The sequence below is a fragment of the Antechinus flavipes genome, chromosome 4 (genome assembly GCF_016432865.1).
Source record: "Antechinus flavipes isolate AdamAnt ecotype Samford, QLD, Australia chromosome 4, AdamAnt_v2, whole genome shotgun sequence".
Taxonomy (NCBI): domain Eukaryota; kingdom Metazoa; phylum Chordata; class Mammalia; order Dasyuromorphia; family Dasyuridae; genus Antechinus; species Antechinus flavipes.
Window position 1 is genome coordinate 7,443,871 of NC_067401.1, and position 22,762 is coordinate 7,466,632.

The following is a 22,762-nucleotide window of genomic DNA, read 5'->3' on the forward strand; positions in this document are numbered from 1 at the left end:
AATGCATCTGGATTTTTCTCTGATTTTTTTCAATGAACAAAAAATAATTCTATCTCCTCCTTCCTCCCACCTCCCTTTGAAGCAAAATAAACAAACAAAAAAAACCCTTCTAAGAAATCTGCATAGTCAATCCAGACAACCGCCCCCCTTAATCATGTCCAAAACTCTGTCTCATTCGCTACCCAGACTTCCCCAGGCAGCATCCGGGGCAGCGTCCCAACCGAAACTGTGTCTCTTTGCACTAATGAAAGTTTTTCACTTTCCAAGTCATTTGTTTCACAACGTGGCAACAACGTTGTTACTGTGTGTTCTTTCTCCTGGTTCTGCTCATTTCGGTCTGCATCAGTTCATACGAGTCTTTTCTAGGTTTTTTCAGAACCATCCCTTTGATCATTTCTGACAGCAGTTATGCTGATAAGGGGCAGTTGGGAGGCGCAGTGGGTAGAGCACAGAGCCTGGAGTCAGAAGGTCTGAGTTAAAGGACACTTGACACTCACTAGCTGTATGACCTGAGCAAATGACTTCACCCCTGACTGCTTTGTGGGGGAAAAAAAAAAGCCAATTTCACCGATAGACCCTAATTTGTTTAGCCATTCCCCAGTTGATGGTTAACCCCTTAGTTTCTAGTTCTTTTTCACTACACAAAGTATACCCTATAAATGTTTCCTGGGTACATATAGGTCCTTTTCCCCTTTCTTTGATCTGTTTAGGGCATAAACTTGATCAGTTTAGTGGCTTTGGGGGAGAGTTCCAAATCGCTCTCCAGAATACGGGGCCAGCTTACAGTTCCCTCAACAGGACATTAACTTGACTGTTTTGCCAAAGCTCTTCCTACATTTGTCATTTTCTTTTTTTGGTTAATATCAAATAAGTGAATGTGATAAACCTTAAAGAGATGTGAAAGTGCTATTTGTCTTCATCATTATTTATCATCTTATATTATTAACCTGCATTTCTCTAATTATTAATAACTCAGGATTTGAGCCTGGGTTTCCCCGTCTCACCAGTCTGGAGACTGCACTCACCAGTGCAATGGCCACTCACACTGATCTGCATGGAAGCTTTCACCTGCTCCATTTTTCATGGCCAAGATCCCTTGTTAAACAGTCTAATAATCCTCTTCTACTGGGGGCCTCACACGTTGGTAGCAGATGTAGCCCTTACCCAATAGGCTTCAGGACTCCCCGACATAAATAAAGGGGCAACCAGCCTCAGGAGATTAGGAGCTAGAGCATTTTCTCATATGGTTATTGATTGGATTTCTTCCCTTGAAAAATGTGTGTGTGTGTGTGTGTGTGTGTGTGTGTGTGTGTGTGTGTGTGTAACATTTTATTATCTATTTATTTTTAACATTCTTTTTAGATTTTGAGTTCCAAATTCTCTCCCTTTCTCCCATCCCTCCCCCACCTACTGAAAAACCAAGCAATATGACACACGTGAAGTCATGTAAAACATATTTCCATATCTGCCATTTTTTAAAGCCAGAAAAATAAAGAAAAATGAGAAATCTCACTTGGAATCCATCAGTTCTCCCTTTGGAAGTAGAGAGAACATTTTTCACCGTGAGTTCTTTGTGGTTGTCTTGGATCATTGTCTTGATCAGAACAACTTAGTCTTTCACAGTTGATTATAATCACAACATTGCCCTTACTCTGCACAATGATCTCTTTGTTCTTATCGCTTCATTTTGCCTCGGTTCATATAGATCTAAAGGAAACCGCCCCCTCGTCGTTTCTTAGAACACAATAGTTTTCCATCACAATCGCATGCCACAACTTGTTCAGCCATTCCCTAATTCCCAATTCTTTGTCACAAAAAAAGAGCTGCTAAAAATATTTTTGTACATATATGTCTTTTTCCTGATTCTTTGATCCCTTTGGGATATAGACCTAACAGTGGGATTGCTGGGTCAAAAGACATGCGGAGGGAACCAGCCTTTGGTAGTTCCAAATTATTCTCTAAAATGGTTGGACCAATTCCCAACTCCACCAACAGTTCATTATGTACGGATTTTTCGCTCGTCCCTCCAGCATTTATCATTTCTGATAGGTGTGACGGGGAGCTTCATAATTGTTTTGATTTGCATTTCTCTAGTGAATGGTGATTTAAAGCATCTTTTTTATATGACTGTAGAGAACTTCTTCTAGAAACTGCCTGTGTATATCCTTTGACCACTTATCAACTGGGGAATGGCTCACTTTTTTTTTTTTTTTTTTTTTTTTTTTACAAATTTGACTCAGTTCTATACTCAGTATATATATTTGAGAAATTAATTCTCTATCAGGGAAACTGGCTATAAAAATAGTTGATATTACTTTTTTTTATGGTATCATTTAGCAAAAATGACTTTTCCCTAATTATCTCTTTTAATTAAGTCTATTTTTGCTTTTAGAGTGGTAAGTAGTTTAATGTATAGAGTGCTGGGCCTGAAGTCAGGAAAACCTGAATTCAAATTCATCCCCACACTTGGTAACTGTATATCACTTAATCACTGTTTGCCTCAGTTTCCTCATCTGTAAAATGAGCTGGAAAAGGAAATGGCAAACCACTCCAGTATCTTTACCAAGAAAACCCCAAAACAGTAACAAAGAGTCAGACATTACTGAATGACTGAACAACAGTTTTGTCTTTTGCTTTGTCGGAAATTATGATGGCTACCCCTGCCTTTTTTGAGTTAAACTGAAACATATTAGAAATCCAGCCCTTTGTGATACTTCTCTGTGTCTTTCTGTCCCAAATATATCTCTTATAAACAGCATCCTCTTGGTCTTTTGTCCACTTCTGTTTTATATGTGAGCTGATGTTCTTCACATTCAGTTATGATGACTGTGTGTTTCCCTTCAACCCATTTTCTTCTGTTTCTTCCTCTCTCTTTCTATGTCCTCTCCCTCCTTAATGCTGTTTTACTTCTGACCTTTTAACCCGTCCTCTGTTTTATCCCCATCCTCGCCCCCCATATCTCTATTTCTTTCCCTTCTTATGTCCCCGTTGGGTAAGTTACATTTCTATCCACAGCTGACTGGGTCAATATATATTTTTTCTCTTTGGACCATTTCTGATGAGAATGAAGTTCAGAAATTGCCCTTATCTTCCCTTCCACTATTAAAGCTCTTTCTTATGCCTTTTTTATGTAAGAAAATTTGTCCCATTCGGCCTTTCCTTCCTTCTTCCAGTGCATCCTGCTTTCTCACCCCTTTATTTTTTTTTGGGGGGGGGATCATTTCAATGTTATCCACTCACACTTACATCTGTTGATGTAAGCTCTTTCTATCTGCCACAATAAGGATAAAGTTCTTGGGAGTTACATGGATGGTCTTTCTCTATAAACAGCTGAACCTTATTGAGTCCCTTATTACTCTTTTGTGTTTACCTTCTTGTGCTTCTCTTGAGCCTTCTGTTTGAATGTCAGATTTGCTATTCAGTCTGACCTTCTCATCAGGAGTGCTTGATGGTCCCGTGCCATGTTCCCCCTGAAGGATTATCCCCAGTTTTGCTACAGAAGTTATTCTGTGCTGTAATCCCTTTTCCCTCTGGAATATCGTATTCCTTTTAACGTAGAAGCTGCTAAGATACTGTGATGGTTGGCCGTTGCTAGGTCATATTACAGATGAGGAAACTGAGGCAAGCAGGACTAAGTGACTTGCCCAGCATCACAAAGCTAGCAAGTGCCTGAGGCCAGATTTGAACCCAGGAAGATGAGTCTTCTTGACACCAGCCTTGGTGCCCTGGGCACCATGGCACCTCCTAGCTGCCTTGATCTTTTGCCATTATCTTAGCCCCTCCGAGCTCCCACACAGCACTCCTGCTCCGGAGTCCGTGGTGGCAGGGAGCTATTTGGTCTCTCCTTTTGTTGGGTGCTCCGGGCAGGGCCTGAAGGCTCCCTCCCTGGTGCTCTCCCCAGCTGCTCCATCCTGGAGTAGAGGGGATTTGGGGCTGGTGAAGGCTGGTCAGGGAGGACAAACACTAGCAAACCCGACTGGAAGAGCACTGAGCAGGAGCTAGGCCCGGGACAGATTGTGTTGTGAGCTTATTGGCCAAGGCCTGGGCTGGCTAAATTTGGAAAGGTCACTCATCGAAAGATGGCTCATCTCAACAGGTGATGATTTGGGGAGTGGAGGGACGGCAGCTCGTGAGCTATTGATGAAGTCACAGACGGGGTATGATGTGTGTCGGCGAAGGAATGGCCCGGCCCGGCCTACTCCCACCCCATGAGGTAACCCGACCCCTTAGCAAAGCCACTGGTCGTGGCCAAAGTTCCAGCGGGACGGGGAGTTGGGAGAATCTGAACTCTGTGCCAGCCGCGTGACCCACTATGTGACCCTGCAGTGGTCACCTCCGGTTCCCTCGTCCCGGAAGTAAGGAACTGGCAGCTTGGATCATGTCTACCCTCAATCCTTCTACAGCGACTTGTGCCCACTTGTTGTGTCTTTATAATCAGGAAGAAAAGGCAGAGAGCTCAGCTGTCCATAATCTGTTCCTCCCTCCCTGTATCTCAGCTTCCCTGGAAGTCACTTTGTCTGCAATGGAGGGAGTTGGTGGGATGGTTGTGGAAGTCCCTTCCAGGTCTAGATAGGACCTGATTCCCTCTCTGAGCCTCAGTTTCCCCAACTGCAAAGTGAGGGGATGGTCTAGACAGCCCATGAGGACTTTCTATTCCTAGCTCTGTGGTCCCGTGACCTCTCTGAGCTTCGTCTTCCTCAAACGTAAGATGATGGGTTGAGATCCCTTCTAGTTTTATGACCAGGATTCGATGACTTGTGAACTTTTCCCTCCCACTTATTTGAGTTTATCTTCCGGAGAGCAGTTTCATAAGGGTTTTAGGGGGAAGAAAAAAGCAGCATCTACAGAGGCAGAGATGAACACTGACCATGTCAGGAGGCTGGGGAGTAGAAGGATGTAAGGAGAAAGGAAGGAGAGATTGTTGCTGTTGAATCATGCTTTTTTCAGTCACGTCCAACTCTTTGTGACCCAGTTTGGTGTTTTCTTGGCAGAGATATTGGAGTAGTTGGCCACTTCCTTCTCCAGCTCATTTTACAGATGAGGAAACTGAGGCAAACGAGGTAAAATAATTTCCCCAGGGTCACACAACTAGTATGTGTCTGTGCCTACATTTGAACTCAGGGCTTCCTAACTCTAGGGCAGACGCTAATCATTTAGATGCTCTTATCTGTAGAATGAAGATAATACTAGTTCCTACCTCCCAGGATTATTGTGGATATCAAATGAGCGAATATTTGTAAAATGCTTTGCCAGTCTTAAAACCCTGCATAAATTATATTAATAATCCCACTGACAATAATAGAGAGCTATAATACCTGGGTAAGGGTTCTTAATCATCTGTGTGTCACGGACTCCTTTGGCAGGCCGTCTAAAAGCTCACGGACCCCTTGTGGAGATCATGTTTTTAAAAATTTGAAGGAAATGCTCGATTTCGGTTAGCGGTTAGTGAAAAGAAAGATGTAACTTTTTTCATCCAAGTTTATGAACTCTTTGGAATCCATGAATCCCTTGCTGGGAAAGGGCTGGGGAGTGGAGGTAGAAGGGGCAGTTACAAACCTCCTTTGAGACATTGTTGTGAGACTCAAAGATAATTTATATATATATAAAAAGATAATCTATAAAATGCTACCTGGCTATTGTTATTAATTACTCTGGTAATTTATTCCATTAGATTGTAAGCTCCCTGAGGGCAGGAACTGTCTTATGCCTCTTTTTTCATCCCCAGCATTTAGTGCAGTGTCTGGCACATAGTAGGTGCTTAATAAATATTGGTTGATGGATGATTCACAGGCACATGCTCTTTCTTTGGGTAGAATATAAGCTCCTTGAGGGCAGGAAGTGTTTTATTTTTAACTTTGCATCTCCGGCATCTTGCGCAGTACCTCCTTACCCAAAGGTGCTGAAGAAGTGCTTATTGAAGGGTTCCTGTGGACAGAAATTTTATGACTAGAAAGAATCTAGAAAACACTGCTAAGAAAAAAAGACCTTAGGAGCATGGGTGGTGTTTCAGGCCTGCTTGGCAACTCTTCACAATGTGGCTCCAGCCTCCCTTGTAGGCTTTTTTCATATCTCCTCTCCTCCTCCTCCTCCTTCTCTTCATCCTCCTCCTCTTCTTCCTCCTCCTTCTCCTTCTCTTTGTCCTCCTCCTCTTCCTCCTTCTCCTCCTCACTTATTATACATTCTAACCAAATGATTGTGTTTACACACACACACACACACACACACACACACACACACACACACTGAACAGTACATGTCTAGTCGTTCTATTTTTGTACATTCTGTCCATTAAAGGCTCAGCTCAGCCGCCACCCGCCTTCCACGGGAGACCTTTCATGGCTGCCCCATATGTTAGCACTCCTTCCTGCCAAATTACTTTCAACACCTTGTGCATTCGCTTTTGTTTGTGTGATATTTCTGCTCCCTGCAGAGCGGCCATACTTTGGGGGGGGGGGGACGGGACAGAAGAACGTGCTTGGACGTTGGATTAAGGTGAGGGCTTCAGAAGAGGGAGGCCGACTTAGGATGCAAAGAGCTGGTTTAGAAGGTGATGTGTGAAAACAGGATTTGGATTTTGGGGATCGCTGGCTAAAACTTTAGAAATGTCAGGCTCCTGACAGGCATGAAACATACCCAGTAAAGGTCTTGAAGGACACATTTAGTTTTGAGTCTTGAAGTGCTCATCAAAAAGAATTTAAAGTGAAAAGAAAGAAGTGGATGGGCCCGATGCTGGATATCTACGTGACAGGAAGGAAGGAAGGAAGGAAGGAAGGAAGGAAGGAAGGAAGGAAGGAAGGAAGGAAGGAAGGAAGGAAGGAAGGAAGGAAGGAAGGAAGGAAGAAAATATATAGATGCCCAACTAGTGCACTGCCATTATATAGGGAAACAAGCCAGTGGAGATGTAATCCAGCAGCTGCTCTGCGGGGCAGCTAGGCAGTACAGTGGAAAGAATGCCCAGCCTGGAGTCGTGTTTGCCTCAGTTTCCTTATCTATAAAACAATCTGGAGAAGGAAATGGCAGACCTCTCCAGTATTTCTGCCAAGAAAATCCCAGATGGGGTCACGGAGAGACACAGAATGAAAACGAATGAGCAACAACGACAGGAAGCAGTCCGTAGCCCCCACCTCCCTCAGAGACCCTAAGTAACCAGTGAAGATCCAGCAAAGAAAGTTCCCAGCTCTCAAGTCCTTGTTTGACCTGTCAAGTGGTTCAGTGACCATAATTGCTCCCTTTTGCTGCGGCTTTACAAGGTTCACTCGTGTTCGCTGTAATCATAGGTTTGCTATCATGGTACATGTGTCACCCAGTCCTGTCCCATTGGTCCATCCTGGTCACTTGATTTCTATATAAGTGAATTTCTTTGTCCTCTTCCTGTGAAAGTTGCTACGATTTATAGTCCTCAGAATCTTCCATTTGTGGTGGCCATTTGACATTTAAAATTCTTCTTCAAGGTGTCAGCTTAGAGATGACCTTCTTGGATACAGAAAACCTGGGTTCGAATCCTGTTCTTTCCATACATTCACTCTCTGATCTGTTGATGATCCCCCTCAGGGACCAGACAGCTCTTGTCTCCCCCATTAGAATGTAAGCTTCTTGGGGGTAGGAAATGTTTTACTTTGACATTCGTATCTCCAGTATTTGAAGGGGGAACATAAGCATTTATTGTGCACCTACTCTATACCTGGCACTATGGTAAGCACTTTACAAAATGTGAACCCATTTGATCCTTATAACAATTTTGTACTTTGACATACATATCTCCAGCGTTTGGGGGGGGGAAACATAAGCATTTATTGTGCACCTACTCTTTACCTGGCACTGTGGTAAGCACTTTACAAAATATGAACCCATTTGATCCTTACAACAATTTTGTACTTTGACATACATATCTCCAGCACTTGTGGGGGGGGACATAAGCATTTATTGTGCACCTACTCTATACCTGGCACTGTGGTAAGCACTTTACAAATATGAGCCCATTTGATCCTTACAACAACCCTTGTGAGGGATCCTTACAACAACGGCATCAGTTGAGAGGATGCCGAGGCAGGTATCTCAGCTAATAAACGCAGGGTCACTCGGCTAATAAATGTCTGAGGCTGGATTTGAATTCAGGTCTTCCTGATTCCTGTCTGCTGCTCCAGTTAGTTGCCATTTAGCTTAATGACTGGAATCTCCTAGGTTTGTGGATTGGTTGATATACGTAAGGTGAGATTGCACTATTATAACTACATGGGGCATACTTATTTTGTCTTTAATGTATACTTTAACATATTTAACATGTATCGGTCATCCTGCCATCTAGGGGAGGGGGTGGGGGGAAGGAGGGGAAAAATTGGAACAAAAGGTTTAGCAATTGTCAATGCTACAAAATTACCCACGCATATAACTTCTAAATAAAAAGCTATTTAAAAAATAACTCCATGGGCAGTGGAGAGTACTGGGCCGAAGGAAAATCTGGCTGCAAATCTCACCTCAGACACTTTCTAGTTTTATGATTCTGGGTAAGTTAACTTATGCGCCTCGGTTTCCCTAACTGTAAAGGAAGGGAGTTGGTCTTGTTGGTTTTTAAAGTCCTTTTTAATGTGAAATCTGTGCTCTTACTGCTGCCAGTTAGCAAGAAAGCCTGTAAGCCGCCACAGCTCCGGCAAATGATTTCAACAGTTCCGATGAACTCCCTTCCAAGGAATATAAAGCTCTGGGCCAGAGAAAGTTGCTGTTATTTATTCTTTCTCCCCTTTATGGCTTTGCCTTGGTTGTTTGCCTTTGTCCCAGAAGCATAAAGGGGAGACAAAAGGCAGTCGTCATCTGACGTTGTCTAAAGTTTGTGGAAACTTTCCTGTCCTTGTCGCTGGCCCGCAAGAGTCCGGGAGGCTTCAGTAAAACCGAGGGGCCTCTTCTTCTCCCGTCTCCCTCACGCTGGGTTTGGAGGGGAGGCCAGAAATAGCCCCAATACGGCCAGAAATAGCACCAGTCCCAGGTGGGGGCGGGGAGGCCCGACTCCGGCCGTCCAGAAAGGCCAAAAAATACCCGAGTGGAGCGGTGACCATCCATGGCCGTGAGGCCGGCCGCATTCCTCTTTACTGAGATCTCTGCAGACCTCAGGCTTCTGCCGTCCAAGCCCAACAGGTGGGCGAGGACGGAGAAATCCTTGGCCATATAGAGGCAGGCCTCCGTTCTTTCCATGCGCCAGTGGGCCTGCTTGCAGAAGGGCATTTCTAACGTGAGGCTTTTATCAATCGAGCGAATGCCGGGTTCTCGGTGCTTTCTCTCCGGATTTTACAATAGATGATGTCAGCGGCTCTTGTCTGTCCAGGTCTGTTCCCACAGTGTAGGCGAGGTTGGGTCCCTTGTGGGCTAGGGGTGGGGGCAGGGGGAAATCAGGTCAACAGGCTAATAGCATAGGCCACCAGGCGCTGGACATCAATCTAGATGGCTGAAACACTCAGATAGCCGAGCCCAAAATAGCTTCTCTGAGACATCAGCTGTTCAATTGCTCAGACTGGCTTTGAGAGAAAAGCGACCCGCTTGGGGGTTAACTTACCCCAGATAAACTAAAAAGAGGGCTGGGGAATTTTTAAATATAGAAAAAAGAACTGGAGGGAGTGATTCGGAAGAAAACAGACCAATAGGACAGTTTTGAAAGAAACAAGTAGAATTTGGAAAGATAACAAAGAAAAAAGGGAAAGAAGGAAGAAAGGAAGGAAGAAATAAAGGAAGAAACAAGGAAGGGACAAATGAAAGAAAGAAAAAAGAAAGGAAGAGAGGGAAGGAGGGAGGGAGAAAGAAAAAAAGGAAGGAAAGAAGGAACGAACAAAAATGAAAGAGAGGAAGGAAGAAACAAAGGAAGGAAAGAAGGGAGGAAGGAACAAAGGAAAGAAAGAAAAAAGAAAGAAAGGAGAGAGGAAAGAAGAGAGGGAGGAAGGAAAGAAAGAAAAAAGAAAGGAAGGGAGGAAGAAAGAAACAAAGGAAGGAAGTTAGGAAGGAACAAAGGAAGGAAGGGAGGAAGAAAGAAACAAAGGAAGGAAGTTAGGAAGGAACAAAGGAAAGAGAAAAGAAAGGAAGGAAGGAAAGAGAAAAGAAAGGAAGGAAAGAAAAAAGGGAGGAAGGGAGGAAGAAAGAAACAAAGGAAGGAAGTTAGGAAAGAACAAAGAAAGGAAGGAAAGAAAAGAAAGGAACAAAAGAAGGAAAGCAAAAAGGAAGAAAGGAAAGAAAAAAGGGACAAAGGGAGGAAAGGAAAAGGAAAGGAGGGAGGAAGAAAGAAGCAATGAACAAAGGAATGAAGGAAAAAAGAAAAAGAGGAAAGGAAAAGGAAAGGCTCAGCACTGCGTTAAGCATGGGGAAATGAATATGAGCAAACTTCCTTGCTTTCCATCTGAGTATCCTCAAGGAGTTTATATTGAGCTCTAGAAAGACAGCATCTAAAGGGGAGCTGGGGAGAGGAAGCCAGGCAGCTGATTTTTTTTTTTATCCAGCCAAATAAAGCAAATGGTAAATGGAGATTCACAGTTTCAGCCAGAGTCCCCTTTTTTGGTTGTTTTCTGCAGTGTGTATACAAACATTCTTTTTGTGGATGTTTAAAGTTGAACTTTTTTTTAAGTAGAAATCTAATAACAGAACCGTCAGCCCCAGCGTGGAGAAGTTGAGCGTGGGAGGCAGCGGTGTTGCCATGGCGCATGAGCAGCCGCTGGGGTGCCCGGGCCCCGGGGAGCCCGCCTAGGGGGTGCGCCCCAGAGCCTTTGGGCTGTGCCGGTACAGGCCCCTTGGCTCTCCTCGCAGCCCCCCGGCCCCACCCTCACAAGGAGCCCACCTTTGCTCAGGCGTATTTCTGCCTCCTTTGGCGGGTGGCTCTCAGAAGCTGAGCAGAGCTGCTCTTGCTTGGCTCCCGGGGACCAACGTGGCTCCCAGGGACCAACGTGGCTCCCAGGATGCTTTTCATGGGCATCCTCAGCATCAGAGAAAGTTAGGAAGGAACAAAGAAAGGAAAGAGAAAAGAAAGGAAGGAAAGAAAAAAGATGTTAGCATCCTTCAGCTAAGGTTACGGGCTTTGAATGGCTAAAATTAAGGTGCTTTCACATCCATCTATTGGGCTCGGGCAGAACCGCCCTCCCACCCTCCTCCTTCCTTGATGCTGACTGTTCTCAATGTTGCTCCTTCATCTCCTTAGAACTGCACGGGGCTGCTCTAAAATAGCATCTGGATGATTTTAGCCAGTGGAGTCGGAACTGAAGGGGGGGCAAGTGATTCTGCTCCCCCCCACTTGGCCCATTTGAAGAGATGGGGGGGCTGCCTTCCTTCCTGCTGGGCTGGGTTCTAGGCTGGGTTCTAGGCTGAGCAATGCCAGGGACTGCAGGAGCAGGAGCTTGTTTATATTCAGTTAACAGCTGCCCATGAGGGTCAGGGGAGGACTGAGGGAATATAGGAAGGTTAAAGGTCCCCAGGCGTGAGAGGGGCTGGGAAATAGCCAGCTCCCCTTGCTTAGCCTTGGCTCCGGCAGAAATGTAAGGTACTGTTCTCTCCTGGGAATCATTGAAAGCATTTGGACCAAGTTAATAGTGGTGTTCATGGACTAAATATTGTTGACACGTTGGAGAGGATTCAGATGGAAAAAAGAGATTATATATGACATACATATCTATGATATAGATATAGATATAAACTGAATCTACCCAGCTTGCCCAAACATTTTTAAATGAAGCTTTGTTTCTTTTAATAATCTACAGATCTCACTGCACAAGCCTACTTCCTTCCCTGCACCATTTTGTTGACTTGTCATCCAAGGGAGTGGACTGAGCTTAGGGTTTGTGTCCCCTGCTTACAGCCATGCTGAGAAAAGATGTAAGGATCACAATAGAGATTAAAACCCCCCTCCAAGGGGCAGCTAGATGGCACAGTGGCTAGAGCACCAGCCCTGAGGGGTCTTTATCCTGTGGCCCCTAAAATTTGGTGCGGTCTTTTGTGTTGCCTGATCTGCAGGATGCTCCATTGAATGGATGGGTTCCATTGGATGGATGGGTTCCATTGGATGGATGGGTTCCATTGAATGGATAGGTTCCATTGGATGGATGGGTTCCATTGGATGGATGGGTTCCATTGAACGGATGGCCACTCAGGTCCCTTCTGGCTCTGATTTTAGGGTCCCAGGTATCTTTGAGACTTTCTTTCTTGGATGTTCTTAGCTCTGTGGGACTGTTCTGCCTTCAGCAGTGACCAATATGGAAATGAACGTTTCACGGTCATCCCAACGGCAGCACATTTTCTCTGGTTGTTTTATTTCCATTACTCTGGGTTTCAGTGACTTGAGTTTCTGAGCCGCTTGTCAACATTTTATTTGGAAAAGGGATGTCTGTAGGGTGTACTTTTCCTTCTAGGTACTTGGGGCAGGGAAGGAGTCCTGCAGGCGGGCCCCTCTCTGGGTTCCCAAGACTACCCGAGCCTGGGAGGGCAGGAGGCAGGAGCTGGAAAGCGGCTCAGCCTCCTATCAGCCTCCTAATGTGTTCTCACCAATCCTGCATTGCTCAGTCTTTCATTGAGCGATCAGTCTTTCCTATAGTTCCTTGGCAGCTCTTGAAAATGATGTGTTTGTGCCAGTGAGCTGCCCAGATTGCCTGCAGTGGTAGGAATTGTGGGGGCACAGAAAGAACACAGCCTGGGAGTCTGACTGGCAGTACAGAGCCTTCAAATTCAGATGGAAAAAAACTAAAATCAAACTCTCTGCAGAATATGTAATCTACATTCACGAAAGAGTTGGAAGCAGCCCAATCTAATGATAGTAATAATAACGATAGCAATAATAACTAGCACTTATAGAGCACTTAAGGTTTGCAAAATGCTTTATAAGTATTATCTCATTTGATCCTCAAAACAACCTGGAGGCAGAGATTCCAAACATGGCTCCCATGTGAGGACCTTCTGCCCACTGGATCCTCTGTCCAGTGCCCTCCTTATCTCTACCTTCGCCTATACTTTAACTTTGCTTATCCAATAATAGACCTCTTTTATCAAAAAAAAAAAAAAAAAAAAAAAACAACCTGGAAAGATAGATGCCATTATTATCTCCATTTTACAGAGGAGGAAACCGAGGCAAACAAGAGTAAGTGACTTGACATATTTAACATGTATTGGTCAACCTGCCATCTGGGGGAGGGGGTGGGAGGAAGGAGGGAAAAGTTGGAACAAAAGGTCTTACAATTGTCAATGCTGAAAATTTTAGCTTTTTATTTACAAGATATATGCATAAAAAAAAGTCAAAAAAAAATACCAAAAGCTAATTTCTAAAAGAAAAAAAAAAAGAGTAAGTGACTTGACCAGAGTCATCCAGTAAGTGCCTAAGGTGCCCTTATATGGTATTGGTGGAGCTGGGAATTGATTCAGCCATTCTGCAAATTAATTTGCAGTGCTGTTCTCCAGGTGACCAAATACTCAGCTCTGCCCCAGGACAGGTAAAAAGAAAAAGGAAAATAAAAATATTTATGGCACCTCCTTTTATAGTAGCAAAAAAATCCCTAGAAATTAAAGAAAGGTTCTTTTATTGGGGCAAATGACTAAATTCTAATATGTGACTATAATGGAATAAGTCCTGTCGCGCCCTAGGAAATGATGAAATGGACAATTTGAATGAAGCAGCTGGTGAGATGGAAGGGGGGCACAGAGGATAATGCGCTGGGTTTAGAGCTGCGTTTAAAAATGGTATCAGATGATTAGTGAAAAAACTAACTTGACCTTGAGCAAGTCACTTAATTCTATTTGTAAAATAGAATTAATAAAACCACCCACATCTCAGGGTTGTTGCGAGGATCAAGTGAGATCGTATTTGTGAAGTTCTTAGCGCAGTGCCTGCCACACGGGAGACTTTTTATAAATGCTGATTCCCTCTCTACCCTCTCAGAGAAAACTCGGAAGAACTTTATGAACTGATGCAGAGGGACACGAGCGGAAGGAGAACATTTCTACATGACAATCACATCAGAAAGAAAATTTTTGAAAGATCTTGGGACTTTGATCAGGGCAGTACATTCAGACGACTGACGATGGGGGAGGCGACAGATTTAAAATATAGAATCAGATGTATATATTTGGACGTAGCAGCACACGTGAGAATTTGTTTTGCTTGGACTATTTTGTGATGGGACTTTTGGTTTTCTTTCTTTTTTTTTTCCTTGTTAAATTGAGGTGGGACAATGGAAGAGAGAGAATAAATTCTTGTCTAAATAAAACATATTCTTTTTAAAGGACTCTAAGTCACAAAGAAGAAGCTGACTTGTTTTGGTAAAGGGAATTTATCTGGAATTATCCTTTACCAATGAAATCACAGATGGGCCCCTTACCTCTAGCCCTGTCCCGACCCATTTAGCATGTGCTGGGCATCTCAGTCCTTACCCAGGCCAGTCCTTGGAAAGCGAATTCAGGCTCCCGGGCTCGTGCTGACAAACCCACTGTGGCCCTGTAGGACTGGCCAGGGCTTCAGTTCCCATGTCAGTCACCCCTCCGTCACCAGAGAACTGTCATGGAGAAAACGGTTCATGACTAAAATGCACAGATAATTAGATGCGTTTAGACCTATTTTAGCTTTTGCTGATGTAGGTTGTCCTGGAAGTACGTAGTCGCTCTTGGTTAATATTAGCCAGAGGTGTCCTGCTTGTTGCTTATGCAGCATTCCAGTTTTAAGGAGTGGGTAATAAGAGAGGTATCAGGGAGCAGCGGCCTGAGGATTCAGGTTCAAATGTGCCTTCCACCATTTATGTTCGCTGGAAGACTCCCTTTCTGTAGTGCCATCGTTAGCCAAGAGGGCAATTGAGCTTGGACATTTGGAGAGGAAATGCTTTTTGTATATTTTGTTCAGGAACACAGATAGGGGGAGAGAAGTGAGAGAGGGAGGGAGGGAGAGAGGAAGGAAGGAAAGAAAGAGAAAGAAAGAAGGAAAGAGAGAGAGAGAAAGGGAGAAAAGAAGGAAGGAAAGAAAGAAAGAGAGAAAGAAAGAAAGAAAAAAGAGAGAGAAAGAAAGTAAGAAAGAAAGAAAGAAAGGAAAAAGAGAGAGAAAGAAAGAAAGAAAGAAAGGAAAAAGAGAGAAAGAAAGAAAGAGAAAGGAAGCAGGGAAAGAGGAAGGGAGAAAGAAAGAAGGAGAAAAGAAGAAAGAGAGAGAGAAAGAAAGGGAGAAGGAAAGGGAGAGAGAAAGGGAGAAAGAAAGAGAAAGAGGAATAAAGAAAGAGAAAATAAATAAATAAAGGAATAAAGAAAGGAAAGGGAGAGAAAAAGGAAGAAGGAAGAAAAGAAGAAAGAGAGAGAAAAAAGAAGGAAAGAGAGAGAAAGAAAGGGAGAAGGAAAGGGAGAAAGGAAGAAAAAAAGAGAGAGAGGAGGAAAGGGAGAAAGAAAGGGAGGAGGAAAGAAAGAGAAAAAGGAAGAAGACAGGAAGAAAGGAAGAAAGAAAGAATCCAGAGCAGGGCTCACTTGGGAAGCTACGACAGAAATAAAACCCACATTTTTGCAGAGTGAAAAGAACAGATGGCTTCATTTAAGGAATTCTGTCCAATAGTATTCTCTGTCTCTAAGTGGAAGTTTGTTTGGAGCGGAGATTTCTGGGGCATTAGTCGCAAATTAGTGAGTACTGCTAACACATCAACAGCCATCCCAAAGTCTGTGGTCTAGCCCAGCCATCTGCCTGCAGCCGGAGGGTCCTTTGGAAAAGCTCTGGCTCCGGAAAGAGATTTTGTCTTTCATCTACGCCCATTTATGCACGTTTACTTTCCTCTTTGAAATGGAAGCTTCTTGAGGACTCAGACTTCTGAGTCTGACTTCTGACTGATTCTCAGTTCCTGGCACAGTGACTTGCATACAGGAAATATTTAATAAATGCTCGCTGAATGAGTGATTACTCTCTGCCTGATAAGTCTCTGAGGAAGCATTGATTTAATGCTAAAGCATCACTCCATTCCTGGATTTCATATATCAGAAATATCCTTTATCTTTCCAGTCTCTGTGTAACTTCTTCCTATAACTTTCATTTTAAGGGGTACATCGGACCGGCCATGTTTTTATTCCTCCCTAGGCTACACTGTTGATTTTCTCCACTGTGAGAAATTCCCTCCCACCTGCCCCCCTTTAGGGTGTGAGCTCCTTGAGGACCTGGATTTTCTCCCTCTCCCTCTCCTTCTCTCTCTCTCTGTCTCTGTCTGTCTCTCTCTCTCTCCTTCTCTCTGTCTCTCTCTCTCTTTCTCTCTCTCTCTCTCTCTCACACATATGTATATTTTACAATTTTTCAGGTACAGATATTGTTATGCTGAATTAAATATATATTTATCTAAAACCATGAATTAATTCCTCTTATTTTATCATTCTGTATTTTCTGCTGAGTGTCACCATGGAACAGTTTATCTGGGCCCTTTTCCTCTTGAAAGTACTTCCTATATATACACTTTCTTTTTATTTCTCTGACTACATGTTGCATCCCTCCCCAAAAAGCTCCTTGAAAGCAGGTATATTTAATCTTTGTATCCTCAGCCCCTAACAGAGTGTAGGTGCTTGATAAAGGTTTGGTATCTCAATTGCTTTGATCTGGATGATCTCCAACCTCTTTCAGTTCTAAGCTTTGTGAAACATTACAAGACAAAAGGTGACATTTATTAAAAGATTTTTTTAAAAACCCACATTCTGTATAGTTCTGACATAAAACACTGGTCATTTAAAGCATCTGTAATTCATCAGGCGCCACATTCACAGAATACTTAGAGAGGCAATTTTTATGGTGGTAGAGAACTAGACCCTGAGTAATTGCCAGACTGTTAGAGAACAAATTGTCGTATGTGAACAAAATGAAATCTCACTGTTCTGGAAGAAGCATCTAAGATGACGAGTGCAGAGAAGCGGGGGAAGAATGACGAGACTAAATGAACTGATGCAGCGCGGAGTCAGCAGGACCAAAAAACAATATACACAATGACTACAACAATGTAAATGGAAAAAATCATAATCACTATCATTCAGTTAAAGCAATGGTGCAGAAATATTAAGAACAAACTTGACGCTAAAGAAAATAGAAAATAAATAAAACATTTCTGCTTATGGGATCCCGAGAGTAAAACGCTTTATGTGAATGCTCTGGTGAAATCATTGGGCCACTTCCAGTTCTGACTCTTAATTAGATAGAGAGGGTGTCCCGAAAGTCTAGTGCAGAGAGAGAGTGCCGGACTTGGGGTCTGGAAGGACCCAGTCACTAACCTGTTTGCCTCAGTCTCCTCAGCAGTAAATGAGGGTGATTATGTAACGTCAGAATCTTGCATTGTGTTAGTGAGTTTGCCAAATAAAATAAAATAAAATAAAATAAAAATGAAAAATTTCTTCCTATTTAAAAAAATTGTTAAAGGGATAACTCTCTGGAAAGGAAGGAGGATAAAGGGGGAAATCTAGCTCTTGGGGAAAAAAGCAAAATAGAAATGAAAATCTTTCCTTGCAAAGGATTTGCATCAAGTGGACTCCACACGTTTTGTTTTTAAATGAAGTTTTCTTAGAATCACAGATTTAGAGCTGGAAAGAACTCAGTGAGGACATAGAGTCTAACTCCCTCATTTTACACACCAGGAAACTAAGAAAAAATGAAGGTGACTGGTCTCCCTCCCACCCAGCCAGCTAACACTGTCTGAAGTGGGAGTTAAGCTCAAATATTCCTGACTCCCAAGGTAAGCTAGGGGGCGCCGTAGTGCTGGGCCTGGAGACATCTTCATGAGTTCAAAGCAGGCCTCAGATACTTACCAACTGGGTGACTCTGGGAAAGTCACATGACCCTGTCTACCTCAGTTTCCTCCTCTGTAAAATTTTAGATTAAATTAAAATAAATTAAAATTTAGCTCATTTTAGAGCCGGAGAAGGAGCTGGCAAACCACTACAATATATATCTTTGCCCCAAACCCCAAAATGGGGTCATGGAAAGCCAGACACAGCTGAAAAGCAATTTGAGGCTCCTCCTTCATCTTCGTTGATGCTGCAGGTAGGGCTTTGCTCTTGGTTCTCACAGTAATTTCACAGTGACCCGTCTCCGGGGAGTGGTCCACAAATCAGTAAGAGCAGGTGGGCATCCACCAAGATGACATCCGTTTTCACATGTGGCCTCTGTAAGCATCATCTTTGATTGACTTAAATAGTAACAGTCGCTATATACAGAAACGCAACTGCTTGGGGAGGGCTACAGCAGAAAGCAATCAGTAATATGGAGTGGGACAGCTAGGGGGCGCAGTGGATAGAGCCCCAGCCCCGAAGTCCAGAGGACCTGAGTTCAAATCCTACCTCAGACAACACTTCCTGGCTGTGTGACCCCGGGCAAGTCACTTAACCCTAATTGTCTCAGCAAATATGATTTTTAATCAATCAATCAAATCCTTATTGGACACACGGTACGGCTCGGAGCTGAGATTGGCGGGGTCCTGGAAAGGAGCATTAGACACTTCCTGATTTCAGGGAGTTTACAGACTAGTGGGGCAGATAATACAAACCCCATATACCCGTACAGCCACACAGATGTGTATCTCCATATCACGATGGACACATGTCTATACACGTGTGTGTACACACGTGTGAATATCCCGAGAGGAGATGCGACGCGGTCAAAGAAGGGGGGCAGAAAAGGAGCATTAGGCTGGTTTCAAGGAGTTTTATATTCTTGGAGGGCACATGACACGACATCCATGTATGCACATACACGTGTGAATATCCAGAGAGGAAGGACGGCATGGTGAAGGAAGACCTGAGTTTTAGGGTTTATTTCTGACAAATTCAGTGACCCTGGACAAGGCCCTTAATCTCTTGAGCTGTAGTCAGCTTAAGATTATAAGGAGTGGAGAAGGCATCGGTCTGCCTCCGTGGAGGGCCTTCGTCATCTGGTGCGCAGTGAAATCATTGGGCCACTTCCAGTTCTGACTCTTAGACAGAGAGGGTGTCCCAAAGGTCTAGGTGCGGTTTTAGCACAGTGCAGAGAGAGAGTGCCGGACTTGGGGTCCAGAAGGACCCAGTTACTTAACCTGTTTGCCTCAGTCTCCTCAGCAGTAAAGTGAGGGTGATTTTTACCGCTGAGGAGCCTGAGGCTAATAATAGTGTTTATGTTGCAGGATTGTTGTGAGGATGGAGTGAGGTAATGTTCGTGAAGTGCTTAGCACAGAGACTGACACACAGTAGGTGCTCTAGACTTGCTCCTCCCTTTTTTCTGTAAGTGAATGGCGAGCGCTCATGTCTAGGGTAGGAGCTCCTGACAATTTGTGGCTATGGACGCCCTTGGCAACTTGCCGGAGTTTATGGACTCGAGAATAATGAGAATATCAGGCTTTCTTCTCCAAATAATGTTTTTAAAAAGCTAAAGGAAACACCAAATTTAGTGAGAGGTGAGTAAGAATCGAGCTGTGCCATTTTTTCTGGCCATATTCACGGGCCCCTCGAAGCCTTTAAGAATCCCCGCTCTGGGAGCAGGGCCACTCCCCGCCTCCCGGGATGCCGGGGCTTTGGCTCAGTCCGGAATGGAGGAGGCGGGCTAGGCTACTTCCGACCCAGGGAGCTCTGTGGCCCACCTTGGGTTTGGGCGTGGACCAAGTGGCAGCGTTGGTTCGTGCCTTGAGAGAACCTTGCAGAGATCAACTGGAGACGGGTTTTAGAAGTCCTCGAACGCCAGGTTAAAATGTTCAGACTATATTGTGTAGACACTTAAGAAGCCGTTGAAGTTTGGGGCAAGTGTGTGGTTTTTTGATGGAAAAGTCGTTTGACATCAGTCCATTGCACTGCTTGGAGGGGAGAGGGCCTGGGGTGGGGGGAGGAGAAGGGGAGGAAGGCGGAGGGAACAATCCAGGTGGTGCTCCATGAGTTCAGAGCCAGAACCCCGGCTGGGCTTGTGGAGATGTGTCCGGGAAGGGATGGAGAGAGAAAGAAGCGGCTTCGCTCAGATTTAGCCAGTTACAGAAAATCTTCAGGAGGTGAAGGAGCAGCGGGGAACGGCCTGAGCCCGCTCAGCCCCGGGAGCCCTTTGCTGGGTGGCTGCGTCTCTGGCCCAGACACGTTTCCAAGGGGAGACGGGCACGGCCTGGGAAGCTGGGCGGCTCTGCCGGGATCCTCGGAGAGCTGACAGCTGCAGCATGGGGAACCCGGTGAGATTTGGGGCTGGCTTCTCCGTGGGAATCCAGTAAAGAAGTTTGAAAAGTAAAAGGGGAAGTGATAACTTCCTATCCAGAAAACAAGCTCATGGAAGAAAGTGGTTTTTCATAGTGGTTTGGAGGCCTTTCTTCCCCCTCTCCCCCATGGTTAAAAATGTTTCCTCTTGTCCAGAGGCTCCCTGAGCCTCCAGACCAGGGGTCCCCCAGAGTGCCTCGTTTTACAGCCATGGAGACCGAGGCTCCAGGGCTGTAATGGATCGGGCCAGGCTCAAACAGGTGCTGGTGGAGCCGGCCCGAGGGGCCTGGTTCTGGACTTTGTCCCTGCTCTAGAGAAGAGCTCAGAGGCCTAGAACTGGAAGGAACACACCAGAAACTATTTAGTGTTTTTTACAGAGGAAGAAACTGAAGTCCAAAGTAAGTTAGTGTAAGAAAGTCAGAATTTGAAAGGCCATCTAATGCAGCCTCTTCATTTCACCATGGGGGAAACTGAGGCTGAGGGAGATGGGACATCTCCAGAGGCATGTAGGATGGTAGGACCATTGAATCCCCAGTGTGGAGCTGAGGGGGACGTCGGAGGCCATCTCTTCCATCCCTGCCTTTTTGCATTTGGAGAAACCAAGACTAAACTAGATGGTCTTCCCTGCGTTCTCTGCGGGTTCTGGGAAAGTACTTTCTGAGATGGCCGGGGCAGGGATGGACACTTTGGGTGCAGAGTTGTCTGCTTTCCGCCTCTAGGCCAAGGGATCCCCTTGTAAAGCAGGAAAACAGAGCGGTGCTCCATGGAGTCCTTGTACCAAGGATGCTGCTGCTTCTGGGGATGCAAACTGCAACAGCCCCTAAAATCTAGGAGCTCATGGGAAAGGGACTCGGCCACCAAGCTTCATTGAGCTCCTCCTCTGGACAGTGGGGACAGAGAAGCAAAAAGGAGCCGGACCCTGCCCTCAGGCTGCTTACAGTCTCCTGTGGGACCTCAGAAAATTACCAAGAATAGAGACATATAAAGATACATCTGGCATGTTAACATAATGCTAATTATATTGATTATAATTAATGTGGTGATTGATTATAATAATGTCACATATTAACATGTAAGTTAATACAAAGTTAATATTAATAATAATAATAAATAATATTTACAAAGTAAATAACAAGATCACTTAGAGAACTAATGACTTCTAACAACCGAGGGAGAGAAAGGGCTCCCGAAAAAGGGGCTCTCAAAGCTTCTATTGGGCAGCTACAGGGAGTCATAGTGCATGGAACACTGGACCTGGAGTCAGGAAAACTCATCTTCATGAGTTCAAATCCTGCCTCAGGCACTTCCTAGCTGTGTAACCTGGACAAGTCACTTCATTCTGTGTGCCTCAGTTTCCTCATCTGTCAAATGAGCTGGAGAAGGAAATGGCCAACCCCTTCAGAGTCTCTGCGAAGAAAACCCCTCATGGGGGCCCAGCGAGTCGGACGTGACTGAACAGCAAACAACCCGACTTCTGCAGCTCGGGGATGAGGAGAAGGGAGGGAATGCCTCCCAGGCCCAGGAGCTGGGGATTGCATTGCATTGAGCAAGCCAGTCCTCGGCAGTTTCCCTCCCTGAGTCTCAGTTTCCTCATCTGTCAAGTGGCTAGATAGCCTTCAAGGTCCCTTGAAGTTGGTCCCTGTAACTCTATCGAATGTCCCATCTCCACAGTTTCAACTCATACAAATGGAGGATTAAATCAAATGTTTCTTATGGAAAACAAGATGGTTTCCCAACAATTTTTGCTAATATTTCAGGGGCCAAGAGAAGAAGCTCTTCTGTATGTTCTCTAGGTCTCTAAGCCTTGTAGCCGACTGGATTTCCCAATAATCCCAACTCCTACAAGCTTTTCTGTTTTTATGGGAAGTCCTTTGCTACTAAATGGGGCCCAGAAGACACTGGCCCCAGAATCAGGGTCAGGTGACTTAAAACTGCATTAATCCATCAAGAGTCACTTATTAAGCAATTACTGTATACGAGGCCCTGGGATACAAAGCCGAGGAATGGAACAATCCTTGTTCTTCCACGATTCTGTTCTTGGTGATGGTTGCTTGGATGTATATAGGGTTAGAGCATGCGGAGGGTCCTAGATTGAAAGCTCTAGTGGGACCCATTTCTTTTAAAATGAGGAAACTTAGGCAGGAAATAGTTAACTACCCAGACTCGCCCAGCCAGTGAGTGTCCGAGGCAGGATTTGACTTTTGTGACTCACTCTCCACCATCCCGCTTCCCCATTAAAAGTGGCTTTGCTGTTTCTGTGTAAGTTCCCCAGGTTTGTCCTCCATCCAGGAGTCTGTTCCGTCACCCACCGCGTGCCATTTTTTATCCTTAGAGTGCTTTACCACGGCCCGGGTTATCTCACTGCCTCTGCTCTTTAAGGGCCAACAACGGCCCGGTGGTCTCCGGACACCGTCAGTCTCGTCTCTGCCGGGGGTCCCTCCCCGGCCTCCCGCCGACACTCCCAGCCCTGACCACCCCAGCCTCCTCCCTCCTCGCGGTGGGCCCAGGCTGCCTCCTCTTCCCTCCACACCCACCCTTGTCGATCAGGATCCTGTTACCTCTTATGTCTCCACCCGAAGGCTTCCTCTGGCAGAGACCTACCAGTTGGCAGTGGCCCAGCAGA

General features: G+C 44.9%; 1 protein-coding gene and 1 long non-coding RNA gene across 7 annotated transcripts in view; both read left to right on the forward strand.

Moving 5' to 3' along the window:
* The window catches only part of LRRFIP1 (LRR binding FLII interacting protein 1), a 180,441-nt gene that overhangs the window by 13,624 nt on the left and 144,055 nt on the right, over window positions 1–22,762 (forward strand). The window lies entirely within an intron of this gene.
* Window positions 4,591–15,166, forward strand: LOC127563040 (uncharacterized). The gene is made up of 2 exons (XR_007953876.1): window positions 4,591–12,015; window positions 12,052–15,166. It is a non-coding gene; the product is annotated as an uncharacterized LOC127563040 (long non-coding RNA).